We start from the raw sequence: 20,169 nt of genomic DNA on the forward strand, positions 1-20,169 counted from the left end.
CCTGCATTAGAATGAAGCTCCCAGAAGGCACAGATTTTTGTGTTTAGTTCACTGCCCTATCCCAAGTACCTAGAAAAGTGCTTGGCACATTGAAAACACTCAGTAAATACTTGTGGAATGAATGAATGAATGACTTAAAACTTTTCTATTAAGTCATTCGTAACAGAGCAACGCTGCCATCTGGTGCCAGAAACTTGAATTGCAAGCACAAACTGGAGCACAGGAGGGAAACTGTGCCCAGGGACAAGCCTTGCCAAATTAACCCTATTTCATTGCTTCAAACACCACGGTCTGACTCTGGGGGGCTCAACAAGCCCATGGGGTCTGATTTTCTGTCCCATGTGTGTTCCCTTCCAGATCCGCACGTGACACCTGAGCCATTCATTAGGTTCTCGGAGGCATCAGGCACTCCGCGCCTGCTCTGTTGCTGCTCAAGTGGGTAACATCTGGGGACTACTGTGTCTTAGAAGATGGGCTATGAGGGGAAAGACTCCAGCCCCGAGAGAGGATGAAAGAGAGAACATATGAGGGGGTGCCAGTAGGGCCTCTGTGGCACTACTGGCCACAGAAGGAAAGGCCTCTGTGGAGGAGACCAGGCCCACCTCCAGCTGGACTCCACGTTTGCTTTGGTCTCCTTATCTGCGAGGTGACAGCCTTGGACTAGGTGAGTGTCAGACCATAACTCAACCTAGCCCTAAGATCCCATGAATCTTTTTTTTTTTTTTTTTTTTTTGAGACGGAGTCTCGCTCTATCGCCCAGGCTGGAGTGCAGTGGCGCCATCTCAGCTCACTGCAAGCTCCGCCTCCCGGGTTCACGCCATTCTCCTGCCTCAGCCTACCGAGTAGCTGGGACTACAGGCGCCCGCCACCACGCCAGGCTAATTTTTTGTATTTTTAGTAGAGATGGGGTTTCACCGTGTTAGCCAGGATGGTCTCAATCTCCTGACCTTGTGATCCGCCCGCCTCGGCCTCCCAAAGTGCTGGGATTACAGGCGTGAGCCACTGCACCCGGCCAAAATCCCATGATTCTTAGGAAAGAGCAGAAGGCTCACGGTATATCTAACTTCTGGATTAATGCCTAGAAGATGGGTTTCAGCCACTGGTCAGAGGCTGGCGTCCTCATTCAGGGGTCTCCTCATTAATAGACAGGTGTTCTAATTCAGTGGGGGTCTCTCCAAGAGGACACTCTAGCTTCCCTCTTGAGCTTCGCCCCTGCTGGGGCTGGGCACCAGCAGTGTGGCCCAATGCTCTTAGTGCCTTGCAGCCAGGAGCACCACCATCTCCTCCCCACTCACGCCCCCCACCCCTGTGTGTGTTTGTGCTGCTCCTTTCAAAAGCCTGAGGACTGGTTCCAGCTGATCTCTGATGTCCCTTGGGTCTCTGAGGTCTGTACGAGCCAGTTTGGCTGTTCAGGGCATGAGGGAAGGGGCCCTGGATGGACTTCTCCCCCTTCTTTCAGACCTTTGGTTGTCGGTGACAAGAGCAGCTTCGGTGGCTCTGCTGATGCCTGCAAACCTTTCTTCCTGGCCTCCACCCCAGCTCCCTTCAGCACAGATGTGTAGGGCACCTTCCAAGATGCTGTGGGATTTAGAAGACAGTTTGGGCCTCTGACCCCAAAGGACTCCTTGTGCGTGGGGGCATGCCCCGTGCAGCACAGCAAACGAGCTGTGCCCATGCATGTGGGAACAAGCGACAAAGTCAGGAGTCCAGGCTGACGGGAGAGTCACTTGGGAAGCCTTCTGGAGGGGTGGGGTCCCTACGGCTTCTGAGTCCACCCACACTGAAGCACTGAAGCAGAGTATCTGAGGCCTTGGGGGCAACCACCTTGCTCCAGCCCTCCTAGCACCCAGAGTCGGGGGAGTGACACCTGTGAGCCTCACCCCACCCCAGTGTGGGGGTTCACCGAAAAGCGGGCCTGGCCGCCTCATGACACTGGAGCACCTGTCTGTCCAGAATGCGTTAGGCACTCGTCCCTCCGTGCCCTTCCATCTCTGCTTCTCCTACCCCCACCAGAAGCTCCTTTCCCCTCTGCCCCGGGAGTCAGCTCACTCAGGGTCCCCTGCTGTGCCCACTGCCCTCCCTCCCTGTGTAGCCCTGCTGCTCCCCACACCTGGCAACTGGCTCCTGTGCAATTCTAGGAGCACTCACCCAATGGAATGACGGGCCAGATTGTCTGTGGTCAACTCATCACCACTATCTCTTTCCAAGGTGTTCTCTGCAGCTCTGAGAGAAGCTGGGAACTACAATTCCCAGAATACCCTGCTTGTGGGACTACATCTTGTTCTGGCTTGGTATTGGGCAGGTGGAAGAGAAGGAGAGGTCATTATTAAATCTAAATCAGATGAAGAGCTTTCTATAAAATGCACACCAGACTTCGAAGACTTTCTACAAGAAAGTGTAAAATATCTAATTAATAATTTTTATATTGGTCCCATATTGGAATGATAACTTTTTCTGATATACTGAGATAAATAAAATATATTAAAACTCATTTTGTCTTTTTTTGGTACTTTTAAATCTGACTGCTGAAAAATTCTAAAGTACCTAAGTAGTTCACATTAGAAGTCTACTGAACAGAGCTGGTTTAAAGTATGCTTGGGGGCTGGGCGCCCTGGCTCACGCCTGTAATCCCAGCACTTTGGGAGGCCAAGGCCGGTGGACCACTTGAGGTCAGGAGTTCGAGATCAGCCCGGCCAACATGGTGAAACCCGATCTCTACTAATAATACAAAATTTAGCCAGGCATGGTGGCGGGTGCCTGTAATCCCAGCTACTCGGGAGGCTGAGGCACGAGAATCTCTTGAACCTGGTAGGCAGAGGTTTCAGTGAGCCAAGATCCTGCCATTGAACTCCAGCCTGGGTGACAGATTGAAACTGTGTCTCAAAAAAATAATGATAACTAAAGAAAAAAATAAAGTGTGCTCGGGGATAGAAGAGGCAAATACAAAGCCCTTCATAGCCGCCTCAGATGATAAACAATGTTGCATGTTGAATGGGGATTACTGCCACATGAGAGGGGTGCAGACATTGAAAGTTAAGAGCTCAAGGGATAAAAGGAGGTCCCTGAGGGCTCCAGGGTAGGGAAGGAAGGAGGTGAAGGTAGGATGGAGCCCACCTTGGAGAATGGGAGGATGTGGACGGGGAGGATGTGGATGGTGCAAAGGTGTGGAGGCCGTGCCAGGCAATGGATTCCATGGGCTAAGAGAGGAATAACTCATGCCTGGCAAGATGCAAAGGCCACATAGTCTCAAGCAGATGTGAAGAAATGGTTATTGAGTCCCCTGTGTCTGTAATCACAACTCTATTCATTCTACCCATTGGCACAAAGTGTTGGGAGGCAGACAGAAAAGTGAGGGAGGCAGACAGAAAAGTCCCATCTGAGCGCTGAGAACATGGGTGCCATCTCCTAGGGTGCCTTGGTCACAATGCAAACCTAAACCCAGGCCCCATCAACTTCTCCAGCTCTGTCTAGAATGTGGTTCCTTGAGGAGCCATGTTTTCTAGGGGTGCTGGGGCCAAGGATCTAGGCTTCACGGGGCAGGGTGCTATGCCCTAGTCCCAACCCCACGGGCTCTGCCTCCTTGCCCCAGCCTTGTCCCAAGCAGTTTCCTGGTGGTGTAGACTTGAGTCAGGGGAGAAGTCACCAGAGGAAAAATGTGTTCCTGTCTGAGATGAACTCACTCCATCTGGACATTATGGAGTATGGTGGACGAGGTTGTGGAAACTGTGAAGCTACTGCTTGAGAGTGCTTGTGCTTGCAATTTGCAGAATTTCTGGCATGGCTGCCCCTGGGCAGCAGTGAATCCGAGAAAAGCTGGGGCCTCTGTGGCCCTGACCTGGTCCTGTGGGACAGGCCTCCTGGAGCCAAGGGGAACTGGAATTGAGTCCACGTTGAATGTCGAGTCATTTTGGGAAGCGCCAGTTGTGGTTTCCAGGCTGCCCAGATACTGACCCAGAGGAGGCCAGGGCCGGCCAGGCCAGAGCGGGTGCCAGAGCAGGTTGTCCTGCGGCCCAGAAAAAATTCTGATTCTAAAACCCTGAAGGTGCTTTGCCTCCAAGGGGCCTGCATGTTGAGGGACTTTTGAAAGCAGGAGAGCTTTTCCACCATTGTCTCAGGGGCCTGCGCCCTTCCTTACAGAAAGAGTTAGACAGCAGCTCAATACATCCTTCCTAAGCACCTCTCTTCTACCCAACTCAGAAGCAGGCATGATGGGGAGAACAAGGGGAAGAGCTGAGAAGCTTTAAGGCTCAGGGTGGAAAGAACCTTCAGAGGCCATGGAGACCAACACACCTTTCAAAGTAAAAATTCTTGCAACTACATCCCTGGCCATTAGGTGTGGTCTTTGTCCTCTCAGAACAAACAGTTTAATAAAACCAAAGATGTAAGCAGTGTTCAGGGGACTGGCAGTATGCACGTGGAGGCAGGGGGTTGTGCCTGAGCCCAGGGTGACAGGGTGACCCGTGTGAGTGGGGCCACGCAGGACTGGAAGTGGGCCATCCAGACTAATAGATGGGGGTGTGAAGTGGTTAAATAATAATCACAAAAAGGCACCAGGATGAGGAAGAGGAAGGGGAGGGAGAGGGGAAGGGAAAGGGGAGGAACGAGACGATTAGAGAGACAGCAAGTTCCTCAACCCCCAAATCTCTGCTGCCTGAAATCCCACCATTAAATTTTCATTTTGGGGAATTAAGTTTTGTGTTCTCTATTTTCATCTTTCAAAATGAAGCTTTCCTTGCTGAGAGAACATGTGAGGGCCCAAACAGGACATAAGAGGCTGAAAATCAAATAACAGGCAGATAGGAGAGGAGACAAACCCCACCAATGTCACAATTTTGTAGGAGATTAGCCAGTAGGGCCAGCTGCTGGCCGTGCCAACAGACAGGCTATGGAAGTACAGAGAAGACAGAGGGGTCAGTGTAGACTAGGGGGTCAGGGAAGGCTTCGTCATCCATTTGGGTCTTTACCCCCATTGACCTCAGGAAAGCCCTGACATTTCCCTTTGTTTCCCTGAAGTTCAGTCCTCCAAAAACATCTCCAAAATCGAGAGAGAAGCAAGGTCACTCTGACGTGCTGTGTTCTTGTTGGCTTGTGCAGCCTCTCCTTTCCAGAGCCAGAGAAAAGCCCTTGAGAAGGTTTCACAGCAAAATTGTGAAGGTGCTGGGCTCTGGAGCCAGGCTCCACTGGCTGCATCTATGACCTTGACCTCCATCTCTCCGAAGCCCAGTTCCCTTATTTGTAAAATGGAACTGACGACAGTACAGTCATTCCTTGGTGTCCGTGGGGGATTGGTTCTAGCACCCTCACTTCCCCGAGGATACCAAAATGTGACAGTACCAAGTCCCTGATATGAAATGGTGTAGTATTTTCATATAACCTACACACATCCTCCCTATATTTTAAATCATCTCTAGATCACTTATACTTCCTGCAATGTGAATGCTATATACATAGTTGTTATACTGTATTGTTTAGGGGATAATGAAGAAGAAAAAAAAGTCTGTTCATGTTCATCACAGATGCAACCATCTTTTTTTTTTTTTTCCTCAAATAGGGTATTGTCAATCCATGGTTGGTTGAATCCACAGATGCATAGCACACAGGTGTAGAGGGCCAATGTACTTATTTCATAGGATTGTCATGAGAGCTAAACTATAAAATACACTTGAAGTATTTGGAATGCCAGGGACTGGGCATGGTGGCTCACACCTGTCATCCCAACACTTTGGAAGGCGGAGGCAGGAGGATCAATTGAGTCCAGAAGTTCAAGACCAGGCTGGGCAACATAGTAAGACCTCGTTCCTATAAAAATAATTTAAAAATTAGCTAGGTGTGCTGCTGCACAGGAGGCTGAGATGGGAGGATCGTTTGAGGCAGGAGGTCAAGGGTGCAGTGAGACATGATCACACCACTGCCCTCCAGCTTGGGCAACAGAGCAAGACCCTGACTTGGGGAAAAAAAAAAAAAAGCACACCAGCCATTATGTTTGATAAATCTTGTTATTACTATCACTGATTTTCTGCAACTAGCCAAAGAATTCCTTGTCTACCTAACCAGGATGATTTTCACATTGTTCTTCCATTAATTCGATACTTACTTTCTGGGCACCCGCTGTGAGTGGGAAGCTTTTCTGTCCTCAAGGAATGTACAACCCAAGTAGGAACAGTGAGACATTATCTTAAAGAACGACAACATGGTGCAGGGGCAGGGATGTGTGTTGAACCCACAATGTTCCTGTATCAGTTAGGATTAGATCTGGCTACAAACACACTGAAAAGCCAACAGGATGGTGTTTTAAACAAGGTGAGAGTTTATTTTCTTCTCCTGTAAACAAACTCAAGAGGTAAACAGTCACAGGCTGGTGTCATGGCTCAACCCTCGTTAAGGGTCCAGACTGTCCTCAACACGTGGCTTCTGCTCCAGGACACAGTGTGGCACTTGAGCTCCAGCCTTGCCATCCTCATCTTCATCCTCATCATCGTCTTCATTCCAGTCACACTTGTAGAGCTTGTGCCAGGAACCCTTCTACTCACTCTTCAAATATGAATTCATGTAATCCTCACAGAATATCTATAATTATATAGATTTTCTTTTTATTCACATTTTACTGCAAAGGAAACTGGCACAAAAGGGTTAGGTAACTTGTCCAAAGTCACACAACTCATAGGTGGCAGGACTAGGATTTGAACTCTGCCAGCCTGGCTCCAGAGTCCAGCTAGCCAGAGGAAGCAAAGAAGGGCATTCTCCTCCCTTAATGTCGCTTTGGCCAGAACCTAATCACATGCCCCTGTCAATCGCCAGGAAGGCTGGGAAATGCAATCTTTATTTAGGACAGCAAAAACCCGGGAGTTCTATTACTGAGAAAGATGGGGAAATAGATCCTGGGGACCAATTTGTAGTCTCTGGCATAGATTCCTCTTAATAAACCCTTTCACCCAAAGAGAGACACCCTCAGCAATCATTCTGTATAACATGACTCCTCCCTTTGCCCCTGCCCCTAGAGAGGCTGGTCAGGGCTGAACTGGGATGCAGGAGGAGATCCCATCTTTCCGTGTCACACTGTGGCATGTACCCTTGACTACCATAAACAGCGGATTCCAGCCAAGTCTGCAAGGCCACAGACTACAGAGAGAATGATTAAATGAACGTTCAGAGAGAGAACCCTACCCAAGCAGTATTTCCAGATGCCAGTGCCAGGGTTTCCTGAGGTGCTGTGCATTCCTGCCCCTAGACGCTGTAAGGCCCACTGTATGCTCATGATAAGAATCCCCTTGTTTGGGCTGGGCATGGTGGCTCATGCCTCTAATCCCAGCACTTTGGGAAGCCAAGGTGGGAAGATCGCTTGAGACCAGCCTAGGCAAGACAGACCCTGTCTCTAAAAGAAAAAAAAAAAATCCCTTTGTTTGATCCAATGGGTTTTGGACAATTGTCCAATTGCCATCAAAGAATCTTAACTTCACAACCGGGCAGATATGGTACGGATTGCTACTGGTGTCAAGGAAAATGCTTGAGGTATGGAGGAAAGAGAGAGATTGATGTGGCCCAGAGGAAACTTCGGAAGGATCAGCAGAGGCTTCACAGTCTGGGGTATTATAGCTGATATACAGTGCTGACCACAAGCCGGATGCTGTCTCAAGTGCTTTACACGTAGCCTCACTTAATCTTCACAATGTCCAACGAAGCACGTGCTACTACTATTGTCTTCCTTTTACAGATGAGTAAACCTAGGCACAGAAGGGTTACAAAACTTTCTCAAAAGGTCAAACTCTAGAGGAAATAGATCTGGGTCTTGTACCTGGTCAATCTGGTTGTAGATTCCATGCTCTTAACCAGCATCTGGGTTTGAGCATTTGGTGTCTGGGTCTTGAACAAAGGGTAGGAATGTGATGGGCAGAGACAGGACTGTCCATGCCAAGCAGGAGGCGTGAGAAAGCCACACCATGTAGTCAGTAAGCACAAGGCTGACTTTGCGGCAGTGGGGATGGCATGGAATCTGGAACAGCTGCAACACAGGTTCACAGGAGCAAGAGGGGGCCACCACGCTGGAGAGCAAGGTTGGGAGCTGATTCAAGGAGGGGACTGTGAATCTGTATAACAAGTTTGGGCCTTACTTTGGAGGCAATGGGGAGCCCTCAAGGGTTTTGGGGGGTTTTGTGTTTTTTGTTTGTTTGTTTATTGAGACAGAGTCTCGCTCTGTCACCCAGGCTAGAGTGCAGTGGCACAATCTTGCCTCACTGCAACCTCTGCCTCCCAGGTTCAAGCGATTCTCCTGCCTCAGCCTCCCAAGTAGCTGGGATTACAGGCGCCCACCACCACACTTGGCTATTTTTTTATATTTTTAGTAGAGACAGGGTTTCACCATGTTTGCCAGGCTGGTCTTGAACTCCTGACCTCAGTTGATCCACCCATCTCGGCCTCCCAAAGTGCTGGGATTACAGGCGGAAGCCACCGCGCCCAGCCAAGGGTTTTAAGTTGGGAAGAAACACACTCTGGGCCCGGCTTTGGATGATGGCTCAGGATGTTGGGTTACACTTCAGGAAGGGACAGACAATCAGGAGGCTCTTGCAATAAATGATTCCAGACTTGGGATTTCAAGGAGGATGGAGATGGGGCCTCTAGGGGTAGAGACGCAGGACTCGGGGCTTACTAGGAGACTAGGGAGAAGGAGGAGCTGAAGGCAATTCCAGAGAGGTTCTGGATCTGTTGGTGGGGTGGGAGTGGGGGCACCAGGAGGAGACGAGTTTTGGTTGGACGGCAAGACTTTGAGGTGCCTGTGAGACACCTTGGTGAAGAATCTTAGAAATATGGGAAAGAAGTCAGGACTTAAGAGACAGACGCAGCTCTGAAGTCATAGACATAGTGTGACCCCTCAGGCTGCAGCCACAAATGACACCCGCAGGAGAGGGACCCTTGACCAGATGTGGTGGGAGCAACAGAACCAGCAGCCAGAAGAAACAGCCTGCTTGGTGGTCCAAGGATCATCAGGAGCGTGCATGGCTTGGAAGACCAAAGCAGGCTTTCAAGGAGGAAGGCAGGACCCTCGGTGCCAAGCATGGTGGGGGAGGAGGGTGGGAGGTGGGCCAGGGCTGTGACCTCTGTTGGGGGCCAGGCCCTGTTAGAGCTCCCATAACCTTCCTGTTGCCCTGGCCAAGGCTACAGCGCTGGGGATCTGCAGATTCCAATAGTTGAGATTTATGGTGGAAAATGGCCCCAGGGACGGGGGCAATTTGCTGCTCACAAACAGATTCCAACTTGTCCATTAAAGTGCCTCATTCCGGTCCCAACACCAGGCTCGTTCACACCTCGGGTGAGGAGTCAGGCCTGCCCTGATGATTAGCACGTGGGCCCCACTCTGTGGGAAGTGGCCTTCCCTCCTCAAGGAAGCCACTGCAGCCTTCAGAGGCAGGGTCACGCTGTCCACAATGCCTCCAGAGACAGGCAAGGCCCGGCGACAGTCTGTCTGCCCCAGCCTGCCCTGGACTCCATGAGGCAGGCGCCATCCCCCCGGAGTGAGTCATGCGGAGCTGGGTAATAGAGGGCAAGAAGGCTTTGCTGTCCAGCCCCAGCCCTGCCACTTAAGAACCACGTGACCTCAAGAAAGCCCCTTGGCCTGAAATTGTTTCCTCTTCTGTAGAGGGGGACAATAATTCTCACCTGGGGAGGGTGTTGTGACAATGACATGAAACACGTGTGTGAAGCATTAAGCTCTGTGCCTGGGGTGTGGCACTCACTCAATAAACCAGAGTGATGGTTGTTACTGACTGTCCCTGAAGTCTGGCCTCTTCTCCAAAGCATGAGGGGCCCACGGGATTCTGCTGAGGGGCAGGTCACAGGACAAGACCTCCGAACCAGCCAGTTGCCTCTCTCCTCTTCTAGCTTCTCTTTACCCTTCCCTCCTCTTCGCTGGAGAGGGATGGGCCCAGAGAGTCCTCGGCTCTCTGTCCCTCCTTCCCTTCCTTCCAGCCAAGCCGCAGCAGGAGAGTTCCCCTCATTCCTTAAGGACCCCAGCCAGGAACTTGGAAAACCTTCCCAAGGTCTCCGGGAAATGGGGCAGGGTGAGGACCCATCCTGGGGGAAGGCTCCTGCTCCACTCAGAACCTCCAGGCTGCCCCAGAAAGGGGTAGGGTGGGACCAGTAGACCAGGGAGGGAAAGGCAGAGGAGGACGGGGATGTGCTGTCACCTCCCTGAGCCACTGGCCTAGGGGCTGATGGGCAACCCACAGGATCCTCCCAGGTGTTTGTTGTGTAATCCTGTTTCTGATCCCCTCTCCCTCACCGTGTCATATTTAGGCGTCTGTATAAATGTGGAAGCAATTGACTAATTTTGAAGCAATGCGGAATTCTTCACACTCTTGCTTAATTTTCACCTCCCTGGGCTGCTGACCCCCAACGCCCTCAGCTCAGCCCCGGGCTGCCCTCCTCATCTAACAGTGCTAACAGCACTGCAGTGATTTTATTTGCTGCTGCTTCTTCCTTTTAAAATTGGGTCTGGAGCCAGGAGGGAGAAACAGAGTGGGGATCTGACTGTGCCCCTTGGGGCTCCCTCCCTCTGCCTTCTTTGCTGGAATCTGCAGGAGATTGTGCACTGAGCAGCTGGGGAAGGCACATCCCAGTGGAAGACATCACCCTCTTGCCTCCCAGGCCCTCAGCCCTGTCCCCAGTGTGAGGGGGGCACTGGGTGTAGAAGATGTGCCCCAAGGTAGCAGCTGAGGCAGATAGAGTACAGATGTGTTCCAGTGCCCCCATCTCCTGCAGTCTCTTGCAGTTACACACACACACACACACACACACGCGCGCGCGCGCGCTCTGTGACAAGCGTCATTAGCCTAGATAGTGACTGCCAAAATCACTCATCAGCCACAACTGAGATCCAGGTGGGGCATGAGAGGAGGGGTGTGATGGGTGGAGCTTGTGATTGGCAGCAGACTCAGTTCCTGCCTACGAAGGTGTTTTGTTTTTGTTTTGTTTTGAGATAGGGTCTGGCTCTGTAGCCTAGGCTGGAGTGTAGTGATCTCGCTCACTGCAGCCTCCACCTCCTGGGTTCAAGCAATTCTTGTGCCTTAACCTCCCATATAGCTGGGACTACAGGTGTGTGCCACCACACCCAGCTAATTTTGTATTTTTAGTAGACATGGGGTTTCACCATGTTGACCAGACTAGTCTCGAACTCCTGACCTCAGGTGATATGCCTGCCTCAGCCTCCCAAAGTGTTGGGATTACAGGTGTGAACCACCATGTTCAGCCTAAGAAGTTTTTATAGTGTGCAACTAGGGAGACAAGATTGGCAGATGACAGTCATTTAGAAACAGAATAACATGTAGGATTTTAAAATCTGAAGTTCTGAACAGACACTGGGGTTTACTTGAGGGTGGAGGGTAGCAGGTGGGAGAGGAGCAGAAAAGATAAATATTGGGTACTGGGCTTAATACCTGGGTGATGAAATAATCTGTACAACAAACCCCCGTGACACGAGTTCACCTACGTAAAAACCTTCACATGTACCCCCAGACCTAAAATAAAAGTTGTAAACAAACAAACCTGAGGTTCTGTAAACAAGCCCTGTTGATGTTCACAGGGACACAGGCGGGAGCTCGGAAAGGTCTGAGAGCCGGGCAGGCCTGTTTGCTGTCTGTAGGGGGCAGGGAGCACAGCCCAAACAGGGAGGCAGAGTGGCCGTTCCCCAAGTGGCAGTCATGAGACTATGTCTCAACACAGTGGCTAAGCGTGACCAGCTGTGGCCCAAGTGGGCCAGCTCCTTTCAGCGCTACTTGGGGGTTGGTGTTGGGGGAGGCTGCGGCTTGGGTTTTGTTTTTCCTATGAGCACCTCTGGCCACCAAGAATGAAGCTGAAGCAACCCCACCCTCGTCTGACCCCACAGCTCTTTATCTGCCTCTCCAGCTCCAGTTTCTTCTCTAGTTATTTCTAAGCTTGTCCTTTTCTCTCACCAGGCAAGGGCCCCTCTCTGAGTCCACTATGGCCCTCATGTTGCCGAAGTGACTGAGCCAATGTATACTGTATAGCAAATTCTCAGAATGGATCTTTGCAACTCCTGGTGCTTGTTCTGTTTGCTTTGATTGGGAGATCTGGAGAGTGGAGTGGCACCAAGCTGTTGGCTTTTGTTCTCTGGCCTCGACCATAATCCTCAGTGGGGATCCTAGGCCCTGGGGCCTTAAGCCCCATTCCTAGTATGGGAGAAGCTTAAACTTCAAGGAGGGTTGTAAGCAAACATCTCACTTGTCTACCCTCAAACCTCTCATGGAGGTAGAGGCCCAGAACCCTAGAGGGATGGGGGCTGAAAAGGGATGGGGACAGAAAGGAGATGGTGCCAGAACCAAGGACCCCCCTGGGGTGCTGGAATGGGGAGTAGGTGATGTGAACTCACTCATTTCTTGGCTGGAGGGAGGAGGGTAGATCATTGGAGACAAGATCTGCAATAGGGGAAGGTGGTCTGGCAGATACTGAATTTTATGGTCAATTGCAGAAGAAGCCTCACCTCAAGGGACCCCAGAGGCCCTAGGGGTTTAAAGAGCTTGGGGGTCCCCAACGCCCCCCTTTCCATCCGCATCATCAACACAAACGGCAACCAAAGGCTTGCTCCTGACACACTTAACCGACCTCTCCAGGGTGGAGGCCAGAGCCACTGGAACCATTCCCAGACCCACCCTGGCCAGCGTGGCCCCACACCACAAGCCTGCCAGGGCATGGGAGGAAACCAAGAACGTGCCACCCAAGATAAAGGTTTCCGTCTGATTCTGTGGTTCAGCTGAAGCCATGTTCTTAATTGTCCAAATAAACAGTTTTCAGCCTGGAGGCCAGGACACGCCAAAACATGCCACTTCCTTTTCCAGCACCAACTGGGTGCTACCAGTACTAACTCGTCTTCTAAGCACTAAGGAGTGCCCAGTGGGCCATGGCGGCCTATAAGAAGGGCTGACTACCAGCTGCGTGATCCTGGGCTTAAGGCCATGAGGCAGGGCTGGGCAGTGACTCTTCACTAACCTGGGTGGGAGGCCTTTACTGTAGCTGCACTCTTACCCGCCGGTGACCTTGCTCAAGCTGCGTCTTCCCTGGGCCGTGGTTTCCACATCTGTCAAATCGGAGAAATGCACTAGGACAGTGGTTTTTAAGGTGTGGCCCCTTTAGCATCAGCATCATTTGAGAACTTGTTAGAAGTACAAATTCTAGGCCGGGGGTGGTGGTTCATACCTATCATCCCTACAATTTGGAAGGTCCAAGAAGGAGGAGCACTTGAGGCCAGGAGTTTGGGACCAGCCTGGGCAACAGAGCGAGACCTCATCTGTACAAGAAAAAAAAAAAAAAGTTTTAAAAAATTAGCTGGGTGTCGTGGTGCACACCTGTGGTCCCATCCACTTGGGAGGCTGAGGTGGGAGGATCACTTGAACCCAAGAGTTCAAGGCTACAGTGAGCTATGATTGCGCCTCTGCACTCCAGCCTGGGTGACAGAGTGAAATCCCCATCTCTAAAATAAAATGAAAGGAAATACAAATTCTCAGCTTCTCCTATTTAATCAGAACCTCTCAGGCAGGGCCCAGAAATGGGTGTTTTTACAGGCCTTGATGCAAGCCAAAGTTAGGAGATCTATACATTTCTGTCCACCAATGACTCATGAGAACTATTTAGTCCACAGGTGATGTTGTACCCTTAAAAGAAGTATCAGCCCTTCCTTGAGAAAGTTTGACAGCTCAGCCCTGTCTTTGATTGCAGTCAGCTCTGACGTTAGCCTCAAGAGAGCTCTGGCCTTGGGCCTGGCTGTGCTCTGAAATCTGCCCTCAGCTCAGGACTCTGGTTTCTGGGCATGGCCTGGGATATAACAGCCTAGAGGAGCCAGTCCAGGCAGCCCCCCGTGGCTATCACATGGTGGCAGAACGTGGCCTCCAGACAGATCGCCAGGAGGGCCCCACCATATTCCTGAGGAGCCAAAGAGCTGAAAGGAGGATCACACTGACTCCAAGGATTATAGGGGCTATTAAAAGAACCAAAGTATATTTTCTTTTACCAGCTTTCTCTAAAGAAAAAGAAAAATGCTCCAAGGAGAACATCCCCTGTATAGGATACCAGCTGTGAGTATATGATTCTCTGCAAGGAACTTTTAAATCCAAGCAAGGCTGCTGGTCCCATGCAGAGAATTATGAGACATCCTCCCTCGCTTAGATCCAAATCTTGGATCTATCCACAGTGACATCCTCAGACATCTGAGTGTCCCAGCACGGTGGCTTGCCCTCAGCAACTGGTCATCAGTCCCTTGGTTTCTGGCAAACACCAGCTCGGAATTGGCACAGGCCAGCTCACACACTGCAGACTCTGAGATTGCAGGGCAGGCCCAGCTCAGGGAGGCCGAGGCACCCAAAGACCCAGTGGGGACAGAGGGACGATGGGAATCTGGGGCAGGACCGACAGGCCTGGGACCATCATGGCTTATTGGGCTCCGCTCGGTCCCTCCAGCACAGGGTAGATTCAGCAGGGCTGCTCTTTGGTAGGGATGGGGAGGGGTCGGTAAAGCCAGCCCCTTGGTCCAAGCAGTGCCACCCTCCTCCCAGGGCCTGGACGCTTGAATCCTAGGGCTCATTTCCACTGAAACCCATTTCCCCCCAATTCCCGGGGCCTGAGTGAGGGAGTATGGGAGTTCCGAGCACTCAGGAAGAGGCGAGACTCGAGGAGTGAGACAAGGGGAGGGCCCAGCAAACACATCTGTCACCAGGAAAGAAGGGCTCAGACCAAAACTCATTTCCACCTAAGAGCCTGTGGGTCTGTTTTGGGAAAGCTGACTAATCCTGTAATCCTGCCCACCAGGCAATTTTTCTGCCTGGCTTCCAAGTGGTAGTGGGAGAGAGCCTGGGGCCACTATCCTGCTGAGGAATGTATTCTCTTAAAGAGGAAACCCACCTTCACTAGGTGTGGGTTTGTTCCACAGAGCCCTGGTTTAGACGTTGTCAGCTGTCATCCCTTGAGGGCAGTACCTGTGCCTGGCAGTGGCCAGCCCCCAGTGCAGGGGACAGGGAAGGGGCAGCGGCAGAGGCAGCCCTCCCTTCTCAGTGGGCAGAAGGACCACCATGCCACCTCTCTCCCGCTTCACTGCCCAGATCATAGGCTGGAGAGCAGCTGCTCAGCTCCCCACCAAGAAGCAGGTTACAAATGCAGAATGTCAGCCTCTGCTGACCTACTGCAAAGGAACCTGGATCTTCACAGGATCCCCAGGAAGCCCTGGCCTGGATGCTGTCTGTCCCTGGGCTAGGCCCTGTGGCTGCTTTGCCAGTTGGGCAACAGGAATGAGCACAGCCCCACTCTCCGGGAGACAGATGCCAGTCTTTCCATTCAGACCGCTCACATGGGAAGTGAGGGGCATCCTTAGCTTGTCCACATGCTCCGCACAGTGGAGAACCCTGTTCCGGGCAGAGACCCTCAAGGCAGCTGCCTGGCACCGGTGCAGACGCATGCTCACACATGCACACTCAAGAGCACGCACACACTTCCCCTGCCCCCCAGTGACTTCCACTCACCAAGCCAGCAACACACACACAATGACAAATTAAGAGCAGAGTTCCTCCAAGGCACAAAGTCACCAAGTTCCAGGAAAGTGATGTGCAAGCTAGATCTATCCCTCTCCTCACATTGCCTCTGTTTGATATGGTCACTTCAGAGATGTGTTCTGGTGGTGGGGAGGGGGAGGAGGCCGACATGAAAATATGTTTTTTTTTTTTTTTTTTTTTTGAGACGGAGTCTCGCTCTGTCGCCCGGGCTGGAGTGCAGTGGCCGGATCTCAGCTCACTGCAAGCTCCGCCTCCCGGGTTCACGCCATTCTCCTGCCTCAGCCTCCGAGTAGCTGGGACTACAGATGCCCGCCACCTCGCCCGGCTAGTTTTTTGTATTTTTAGTAGAGACGGTGTTTCACCGTGTTAGCCAGGATGGTCTCGATCTCCTGACCTCGTGATCCGCCCGTCTCGGCCTCCCAAAGTGCTGGGATTACAGGCTTGAGCCACCGCACCCAGCCTGAAAATATGTTTTTAAAATCACACTTAAGAAAAAAGGAATCCTGGCCGGGCACGGTGGCTCACACCTGTAATCCTAGCGTTTTGGGAGGCCGAGGAGGGCGGATCACCTGAGGTCAGGAGTTCGAGACCAGCCTGGTCAACATGGTGAAACCCTGTCTCTACTAAAAATACAAAAAATTAGCCGGGTGTGGTGGCGGGTGCCTGTAATCCCAGCTACTCAGGAGACTGAGGCAGGAGAATCGCTTGAACCCGGGAGGTGGAGGTTGTAGTGAGCCAAGATCGCGCCACTGCACTCCAGCCTGGATGAGCGAGACTCTGTCTAAAAAAAAAAAAAAAAAGGAATCCTTTTCAGGTCATATAGACAAAAGCAGACAATAGTCTCAACAATACCACTCAGGGAGCCTGGCTACGGGGAAACCCCACTGGTTCCCTCCCGTTCTGTATTTTCAGGTGAGAGTGGGAAAGGAGAGGGGGCTCTGAGGGTAATTTCCTTGGTGCACTGCTCTAGGCCAGCTTTTTCCTGTGAGTCTCTTGAGTGATCGTTAACACCTCACAGCCCATCTGCCCCCAGATCTCATGCAGCCCCTGAGCAGGACTGTACATCCAGATGGCAACAAACACATACTGTCTCTTTAAGAGAGTGGCCTGAGAGTTTGTTTACCGGGTTTGTTTGGGTCTCAGTGGGAGGAAAGGAAGAAGATACAAGCGGTTAGGACCCTAGAAAGAAAAAGGAAAAAGCCAGAATGCAGAGAAAGCAAGACGAGAAAAGCAAGTCCAGAGGGAGAATTTATTTTTGCAGCGAGGATTCCAGTCCCCTGGGGACTGTTTCCACAGAGCAAGCTAACCACCAAATGCGTAGGTCAGGTCAGACACAATTCCCTGAGTGGGTCCAACAGCAGCTGCCCTGGGCTGTGCTGAAGGTTCCCTGCAGAATTCAGGCAGAGCCAGCATTGGGTGGAGGCGGCTGGCACTGGAGGCTTCCTCCTGTCTTCCCCACAAGGAGGGGTTGGACTGATGTTGGAAGGAAGACAAGGTGAGGGGCAGCCTATCAGAGCCCAGTGACAAATCTGGCCTATAGGGACTGTGGGACAAAAGCTCTCAGCCTGGGCTCAGAGTAGGGGCTTCAGGGCACCCAGGAATCCTGCAATTGTTTGCCCTTTCATGGGGTGGGCCCTTGTGCACACAGATGAGGAGGATTCCTGGGAGCTCTCACAGCTTCGCAAAGGGTGTCTGGGACCAGCAGGAAGAGTCCGGTTGAGGCCGGGCCTGAATCAAGCCCCCTGAGTGTGAGGTGGGCCACTGGGACCCTGTGTTTTAGGTGTGCTGATGAATCTCTTTCTCCTGATCTCCATTGTGGGTGATCAGGCAGAGCAGTAACACAAGCAGAGCTGTCACTCCAGCCGTGACTCAAGAGGCAAGGCCAGGAAAGAGAGAGGTTTGGGGGTGGCTTTGCTATAGTCCAGAGCCCAAACAGGGTGCGGTTGACACTGGGTGAGCTGGCAGTACAGAGAGCCCCAAAGGCTTTTCCCTAAGCTCTGATGAGGCTGTTCTTGATACCAAGCAAGCTCATCCACAAACAGGCCAGACACAGCGCACACATGTGCTCACAACCATCTGTGTACATGCGTGTACACACAACGCATTCCTTTTCCCTGCTCAGCCCACCCTGGAGAGCAGGGTCCACTGCAGAGCTGGACCTGCCCATACTGGCTCTTTGAGGCTGTATGTCTGCCGGGAGGACAGTGGAGGGCAGCAGGTCATGCTGAGGACACTGTCTAGCTTGACCTGGGGCAGGCAGAGGCAAACCAGGCCCTTCTCAGGCGACAGCTGGGCCCCAGTGTTTTTGGAGCTGGTTCCCGGGATATTCTTTTATGTCATATTCTGAGGATTTGAGGAACAGCCTGTAAAGGGGATTAGCCTATCCATGCTGCTCCAAGCTCCAGCAGCACAGGCTCCAGAGCATCCCCTATAGGTGGGATGTAAGAGGAGAGCAGCATGGGACAGCGATCAGGGCTCCCCAGATTGCTGGACTGGGTATTAACATCTCTGTCGGCCTTCACACCTCCCACTCCTCTGGAGTAAGGTACCTCTGTCCCTACCATCACATGTCACCAGAGGGGCTCCCTACTTAGGGAAAAATTGCAATCTGTGAGATCAAACCCCATGCACCAGGAAACTGGCTGATTATATTGCCTCAAAAAGTCAAAGTGAATCACAGCAGCCTATACGCAAGTTAGCTTTCTCCTGGGGGAGCCAAGGACAGTTGTTAGACTTTGCACTTCTTGGGGCCTGGGCCACACACCCCGAGAGCGCCCCCTTTGGCACTGAGCAAGTACTTATATGTCAAGCACACAGGCTTGTGCAAAACAGTAATGTAATCTATGGTTGTTATGGTTGTTACGGACTGCATCCAAGACTCTGACCGGTTCTTCCTTTTTGAGGTCTCCATCCCAGCCAGGTCAGAGGGAAGAGTGGAGCTATCAGAAGCAGACAGGTGGGAAACCACCCAAAGGAGAAAGAGAGGAAGAAGGAACAACAGTAAAACATTGATTGGTCAAATCAAAATCCCAACGGTCCCAGAAACCTCTCAACAGGGCCTAGCAGGGATTGAACCAAAGTGGCCATTTGCTTAAAACTGCCCGAGGCTCCCAGCTTGCAGGGTGCCCCTGTCAAGCCTCCGCTTGCTAAATAAACCAGCCTTTGTGTGTGTGTGTCCAGGACGAGCAGAATGGGCTGGGGGAGGGGAGGAGGATCCGTTTGTCAAAATAGACCTCCTGAATGCTTTTAAGGGCCTGCAGTTGGATGAGTAAATATTTTCCCTTTCAGATGAAAGGTGCAATCATCGCCGTTTTTTAATTACTTTAATTAGAAAAGATTGCCTTAATCTTTTACTTATCTGTACTATTGTGGGAACTGCCAGAAAATGAAGTGCAGGGAAAACAGGTGGAGTTTGACCTTTGCTCTAAGCATCTTGAATTTCTTCTAGGCTGGTAATTAAGAAGAATCAGGGGAAGTTCCTTGCAGCATCTAAGAAACGCAAACACACACGGAATCATAGCTACAAGGGCACTCTCCCTTGTACTCCTGCTGTCTCTCACAGGCACACACACACACACACGCACACTCTCATGCACATGTGTGCACATGAGTGGAAGGAAAACTGGACCCTGATATGGCAAACCAAAAAGTTCCAACTTTGAGGGCTGTGTTCCTGCTTCCAGCCCTGAGAGGTGGCTTAATGAGTTTCCCAGGGTGGCCTAAAATGATTAATTAAGCAGACAGCTCCCCACCCCCTCCCCAAACAACGGAAACCAAGTAACGGTCTGTTTAGGGAGGGAGCAGCAGGCCCCCCTCAACACACACACACTCCAGGGGCGGTTGGGGACATGGTGTAAGAGCCAGGAGCCCCAGATAAGGGATGATAGCAACGGCCTGTAACGGCCATCAAGGCTCGCCCTGATTGGCAGGGCTGGGCCTAGGGAACGGCCTCCCTCTGCTCCTGGCCTCTGGCCTCCCTGTGTCTGGGCAGTGCCCACACTCAAGGGGACCCTTGGCAAAATGGTGAAGCAGGCATCATTGTCTCTGGCCTCCGTACCTCTTCAGGCAGCCTACTTGTTCCCGTTTCTACTATGGGCTCGTTGTGGAGCACTGGGAGGGATTCTGGAGGCTGCTTGGGTGTCCAGGCCCACAGACATGGGCCACAAACATCAGGGAAAGAGGAAAAGAGAGTAGAGAGGGACCCTCTGGGGCTTTCAAAATCACCCATGTCGGGGCACCTGCTCTGTCTTTCCAGCTGTCAGGGCTCCCAGAGCCCAGCAGTGAACAGTCACTGTTAAACAAACAGGTTCTGAGCTGAGGCTTCCAGTGCTGAGGCTGCAATGGTGAGCCGTGCTATAAAACCAGCACATAGGCCCCCGCCTGGGGATCCAGATTGGCTCTGAGGGAGTCCTGGAGTCCGGGCAATTCTTGCGCACAAGCAGGGCTGGTGCTTTGGGAGCTTCCTCCAAGGGTGTCTGTTTTTCAGGGACACCTCTGTTTTCTGCATCTGTAACCTGGACCAGCTGCTCCCCAGAACAGCCATAGATGTTTCCCTCAGAAGGTGCCCCGAGGATTCCACTGGGTCCTCTTCCACAGACAAGGGCATACCCTCCTTCCAAGTCAG

The sequence above is a fragment of the Macaca fascicularis genome, chromosome 13, assembly GCF_037993035.2.
Source record: "Macaca fascicularis isolate 582-1 chromosome 13, T2T-MFA8v1.1".
NCBI classification, from domain to species: Eukaryota; Metazoa; Chordata; class Mammalia; order Primates; family Cercopithecidae; genus Macaca; species Macaca fascicularis.